General features: G+C 43.0%; 1 long non-coding RNA gene across 1 annotated transcript; it reads left to right on the top strand.

Annotated features, from left to right (window-relative positions):
• Positions 1–528: 528 nt before the first annotated feature.
• On the top strand, positions 529–4,988 carry LOC134809406 (uncharacterized). Its single transcript, XR_010155011.1, has 2 exons — positions 529–1,499; positions 3,099–4,988. It is a non-coding gene; the product is annotated as an uncharacterized LOC134809406 (long non-coding RNA).
• The last annotated feature ends 1,726 nt before the right edge of the window (positions 4,989–6,714 follow it).

The raw sequence follows: 6,714 nt of genomic DNA, 5'->3' as shown, positions 1-6,714 counted from the left end.
TTCCCTGGCATGGCATCCTGGGAGTCATAGTCCTTAAACGGTTTCCAGCACGTCGATCGCAAGGCTAACGAACTACAATCCCGGGATGCACCGGGATTGGGGCGGTGTTTAACGCGCCGGGTGGGGGGGGGCGGGGGGAAGGATAGAGAGGCGCGTCCCTGGCCAGTCATGCTGGGAGTTATGGTCTCTTAACGGTTTCCAGCGATTGGGCCCCGGCCTGCACACTACAATCCCAGCAGCCACCGGGCTTCGAGGCGGTGTGTAGCACTGGAGGGAAGGATAGGGAGGTGCGTCCTTAGCCAGGCGTGCTGGGAGTTATGGTCTCTTAACAGTTTCCAGTCCGTTGGTCTCAGGCCTACCTGACTACAATCCCAGCATGCGTTGGGCTTGGGGGCGGTGCGCAGCCCTAGAGGAAGGATCGGGACGGCAGGTACCTCGCAAGGCATCCTGGGAGTCATAGTACTTTAAGTATTTCCGGCCCATTGGTTGCGAGGCCAACGGACTACAATCCCAGCATGCGCTGGGTTTGGGGGTGGTGTGTAGTATGGCAGCGAAGGATAGGGAGGCGCGTCCCTAGCTAGGAGTGCTGGGAGTTATGGTGTCTTAACGGTTTGCAGCCCATTGGTCGCCGACCTGAGAACTACAATCCCAGCATGCGCTGTCTGTCCTCCCCCGTGGTGCGCAGCCCTGGAGGAAGGGACAGGGCGGTGTGGGCCCCCGCCTTTCCTAAGCGGTGCCACCCCCTCGCCAAGGGAGTCCGGAGAAGGACTTGAGGGGCAGGTCTGGCTGGGCGATGAGGACGGTGTGACGCTGCGAAGTGCACCTCCCTTGCTCAAATCGGAGGGGTCTGGTCCTCACTGAACAGCCCGCTGAACATCTCGGTGTCCTCTCACATACACACCCGCGGGGGGTTTCCAGAGCATCGCACCTCTTCCAGCCCAGGGAGCCGCCTGCTGTGCTAAACTCTATGGGAACTGAGACATCCATCTGCTGCGTGGCCCACCCGTGCGCAACTTCAGAGCTTTCAAGGGGTGATGCAGGCTGTGGCTCCTTCGCGAAAATGTCACCCTCTACAGCGCCTTTCCTGTGATATAGAAGTTGACGCGTGAGAGAGAGTATTTATTGGGTTACCCAGGATCTGCTAACAGCAGAGGAGAAAACCACAATTTCCAGGCATAATAATCTACCTAAAGATGATGGTTTAGATGTTTTACAGTTGAAATCACCAGCCTCACCTCAACTGAGTCCTGACTGACGAGTGTCTCAAAAACACAGTTGGTGACCTGATCCCTCAGGAACAGGTGGTGCTGCAGCTTTGAGGGGATGCCTTTCAAGGTGCAGAGCACTTGGGCAGCATTGGAAGTCATTCATGTTTTACATCTCTGCTTTGGATGGAAAGTTGATCACCCACAGCCGTTGGGGATGTACCTTAATATGCTGTGGCTTATCCGTTAAATTTTTCTGTCTAGACAATGAAAACCCAGAAGTTCCACTTGCAGGTAACCTCTTCATAATTGACGTCCCTAAGTTCCTTATGTCCTCAGGATGGTTCCTTTTGTTCCCAGATGTTACCAACTTTCATGATGCATCTAATCTGTACAAACCTGTGTATTACTCTATGTGAAAAGATACTTTGTTCAAATTACATGTTCTTATAATTTTCACTTGTGATTAGTGAGTATGGGACACTATTTAAAAAACCTGAAAAACCTCATCATAGCAATTGAATCATGTTACTGTACTTTATGAGGAATTAACCGCTTTAGGATTAATTACACATGGGTTCATCAGCACATTTGTAAAGAAAGGAAGAAAAACTGTATGGCCTTTATGAAATTGGAAAAATAAAGAACTATATATAGGGAGACCACAGCACAATACTAGGGCCCTTCTCTTATTTAAAATAGACTCTATGGGGTCGAATGCCTGCATTCCTAACCTGTCCTGCAGTATTGTCATTCTACTCTTCACTGTGTATTTATGTGGGGGTTTCTGAATTCACTGGTCCACAGCGTGGGGATGTTGTAACATGAGCGTATCCGTCATCTGTCACCTTAATAATTAATGAAGAGAAGAGCCTTGAGATCTGTGTTCAGATGCACTGCTGCTGAGTATGTGCCTGCAAAGACACTGCCCACAGCGGTGGTCTCAGAAAGTTGAACCTGATGCCACCACAAGCTGCTGTTCACAGATCTCGGTCCTCCTTGTGATTTGAGTCTCCTGCTTAGATTTATGGTTGTGAACCTGCTATGCTCACCCCATTTATGGTAGTATCTTTTGTGTTGCCTTTTCCATTCCATTTGTTTCCTGGGAACTCACTGTGTAGCTGCAATTCGGAGAATATGTCGGATTCCACCCCCCACTACCTAAGTCACTGTACACTGGTCACATTTGTGTCATGTTGTCAGACTCCACGCTCTTCCTCTCTAATGGAATTTGTTGAAGAAGTATAGTTACCTGTAGATCTCCTCAGTGTAATGTGGCTGGGATTCATTATGAAGCTGGGCATGTTGTCCTTGGCCTCGTTGACATTATTCAAAATACCTTTCCCATATTTTGAAGTTTGATACTACTTTGTTAATGTGAACACTTGCCATAGCAGGCTTTATTAAATATCTTTGTGAATTTAACTGTCAAAACAACTTATGAAGTAGGCACATGATCCCCATTTTACAGGTGAGGAAACTAATGTTCCAAGATTTTGCGTAATTTAATTAACTTTACACAACTTTCTGGTGCATTTTGAATCTTAAGTTGGATCTCTGCCTCCACAGTGTGTGGGCTTACCTCCTTTTCTATTTTGTGCCTCTCTGCTAGCATCTGCAAGGGTACATGTTTTATTTTTAGTACATCTTTTACTTGATGGTAGGAAACTTGACAAACAGGTCCTCAGTGGGAGAGAAAACTCACTGGAATTTGTCCTTCTCTCTGCTTCTTCTTACCCTGGCAGGTGTGAGAGTTATCAAGTGAGATGGAGCAGTGGTAGATCCTGAACAGTCCTCACCTGGAATATTGGTTATTATAAAAAAAATAGTCCTCTCACTTTTTACAAGTGTAATTTCTTTGCCTTAAAGTTTTGTCTGGGCTTTCTCTTACAGGTTCCTGTGAATGAAGTTGCAAATATTGATGAAGATAATACTACTGCCTTGCTGTCAAACACTAACAGTCGCCTTTTTTTGTATCTCCAATTATAAATGCAATACATACTGTAAAAAGAAAAGAACACATCATAAATATCTTTATAAAGCAAAAGTCTTGGCTGGTGGCCAGGAGCAGTGACTCATGCCTATAATCTCAGCACTTTGTGAGGCCGAGGTGGGTGGATCATGAGGTCAGGAATTTGAGACCAGCCTAGCTGACATGGTGGAACCCCGTCTCTACTAAAAAATACAAAAATTAGCTGGTCTCGGTGGCGGGTGCCTGTAATCCCAACTACCCACGAGGCTGAGGCAGGAGAATCACTTGAACCCAGGAGGCGAATGGTGCAGTGAGCCAGGATCATGCCACTGCACTCTAGCCTGGGCAACAGAGTAAGACTCCATCTCAAAAACAAAACAAAACAAAAAACTTGGTTGGCATAGTGGCTCAATCCCAGCACTTTGGGAGCCCAAGGCAGGTGAAATGTTTGAACCCAGAAGCTCAACTCTAGTGTGGGCGACATGGTAAAACCCTCTCTCTACAAAAATACAAAAAGTAACCAGTTGTGGTGATGTACACCTGTATTCCCAGCTACTAGGGAGGCTGAGGTGGGAGGATTGTTTGAGCCTGGGAGGCCAAGTTTGCAGTGAGCTGTAATCACACCACTGTGCTTCCATGTGGGCAACAAAGTGAGACCCTGACCCAAAAAATAAAAACATAATAAACTGAAAGTCCCCTTTATTCCCTTCTCTTCAAACTCATTTTTTTTTAATTTGAAAAAACTGTTAAGAGGTTGTTTTTTATTCTTCTGACTAAGTTGTATAAATTTCTTTTTTTTTTTTTTTTTGAGACAGAGTCTCACTCTGTCACCCAGGCTGGAGTGGTGTGGCACGATCTCAGCTCACTGCAAGCTCTGCCTCCCGGTTTCATGTCATTCTCCTGCCTCAGCCTCCCGAGTAGCTGAGACTAGAGGTGCCCGCCACCACACCCGGCTTATTTTTTGTATTTTTAGTAGAGACAGGGTTCCACCGTGTTAGCCAGGATGGTCTTGGTCTCGATATCTGGCCCATTGATCTGCCCGCTTCGTCTTCCCAGAGTGCTGGGATTACAGGCATGAGCCACCACGCCTGGCCTGTTATATAAATTTCTAAGTGATACACATAAAGTTTATTTTAAAAATTACACTATATTTTTTAAAATTTACTCTTTCTCCAGGTGTATTCTATCTATCTATCTATCTATCTATCTATCTATCTATCTATCTATCTATGAAAAGGCCTTGTTCTGTCACCCAGACTGGAGTTCAGTAGCTCAATTATGGCTCACTGCAGACTCAAACTCTCAGGCTCAAATGATTTTCTAACTTCAGCTTCTGAAGTAGCTGGGAGTACAGGTGCATGCCACTACTCCTGGTTAATTTGTAGTTGTTTTTTTTTTTTTTTTTTTTTTTTTTTTTCTTTAAGCAGGGTCTCACTCTGTCACCTGGGCTGGAATGCAACGCACAATCACAGCTCACTCTAGCCTTGACCACTCAGGCTCAGGCAATTCTCCTGCCTCAGCCTCCTGAGCAGCTGGGACCACAAATGTGTATTAGCACACTTGGCTGTTTATTATTATTTGTAGAGACAGGGTCTCCCTATGCTGCCCAGGCATGTTGTAAACTCTTGTGCTTAAGCAGTCTGCTACCTCGGCCTCCCAAAGTGCTGGAATTACAGGTGTGAGCCACCACAACTTACCCAGCCTTTTTACTTTATGTAAGAATAGCATCAGTGTATTAAAAACATAATGGAAATTATTTATGGTGTCTTTTCAATTCTTATGCATTAAAGTTCTCTTATTAGAGCCTTTTATTAACGGTTATAGTGTATTTTCTGTAAAATTTTACTGTCATGCACTACATGCCAATGATTCAAGATACCGGAACTTCATGAATGCACAGTCACAGTAGAATATTTTAGTTATCTAATAAATATTTTTATAAATGATATATCAAGTTTATATGCAAGATAGCTGGGTCTAGTAGCAGGTGCTTGCAATCTCAGTGAAGGCTGAGGCAGGAGAATGGTTTGAACTCAGGAGGCGGAGGTTGAAATGAGCTGACATCTCGCCACTGCACTTCAGCCTGGGTGACAGAGCGAGACTCTGTCTCAAAAAAAGAAAAAAAACTGCCTGCAAGATTTTATGAGTAAGTATGTTTCTTACTTTTCTTTACAATTCCATATTACTGTCTCAATTATTTAGAATAGGTTCCAGGGAAGCAGTTGATTTCATTTTGCGTTTTACGTATGTATTATAATTTTGGATGCTATAATTTCCAACTCTGCCTGTACACTTCAAGTCAATGTGGATTTTTTTTTTAATAGTACAAACTGTTCATAGATTCACCTTCATAATGTTAAAAGCAGTGGCAGCTCCTGGTTTAAAAAGGGAACAGTGGAAGCAGCAGGCCATTTTATTTAAAATTGCGTTAGATTTTTCAGATGGATGATAGTTAAGATCATTAAATCCCATTACTGCTTCTAAGATTTCCACAAAATAACACATTAAATCCTCAGTCCTAAGCAATCACGACAGAGATTCAAAATTGCCTCTTAATGTCAAGGTAAACAGCGCAGTTTCTTCTCTTGCAATAAAGGTACATCATTTGACATACAAGGGAGCATCGCAGTCAGACACTTAAAAAGTCGTGCTGTAGAAATAACTTCCATGTTTTCATCCGCCATGGGTATCCTCACCTCTGTCTCCCATGCACTAACACTATCAGTTTCCTCATGTGTCCTTTCTACTTTCTTTGAAAGAGGATGCTGATTGCAGACAATACATGACAGAGGCATTTCAAATCAGAAAGGAGTTTCTTGAGATATACATGATTTTAGTTTTAAGTAGAATTTCCTGAAGGGTTTTAGTTACAATACCACGTTCAAGAGGATGGTGGTGAAACTCATAGTAAACGTTTGGCAAAACATAGATTATGGGGTAGCCATCTCCTACAAACACTTCATCGGGGTTTATATATGAAATGTGAAATATCGTAGGTTTAATCCTGGCACAGAACCAAAACTGAGTGCATTTCACTTGAACAGCTGACCAATCCCCAGCACAGGTCCATATCAAGAAACGGAGAAGAAAGAATCCATTTAACCCCAGAAACGTTTTCATTTGCCCAAATTGAAAACCAAATTTCACTCAGGCAACTAATGTTGGGTTTAATTAAAATATAAATCGGTCATACGTTTTCAAAATTAAATTATATGTGTGTGTGCTTGTCTCTATAAATATGTCCCTAACTTTGCTCATGGCTTATCTTCCATATTTTTCGGCTGATTTTCAGTGGTTGTTTTATCTTGTGTGGATGAATAGTCATTGAAATAGTCTTAATTTCACAAGGTGTTTAATTATAAATCTATACTTCCTTTGTGTGAGAGAAAATCTTTTGTGAACAAAATTTAATTTTTGGAAAGCTTTATAAGTCCATATTTTTTCTTTTAAAAATCGTGATTGTGGTAAAAACACATAATGTAAAATTTACCATCTTAATTCTTTTTAAGTGTATATTTCGTTAGTGTTAAGTACATT

This window comes from Pan troglodytes, chromosome Y (assembly GCF_028858775.2).
Source record: "Pan troglodytes isolate AG18354 chromosome Y, NHGRI_mPanTro3-v2.0_pri, whole genome shotgun sequence".
NCBI lineage: Eukaryota > Metazoa > Chordata > Mammalia > Primates > Hominidae > Pan > Pan troglodytes.
This window is presented reverse-complemented; position numbering and strand designations above follow the sequence as displayed.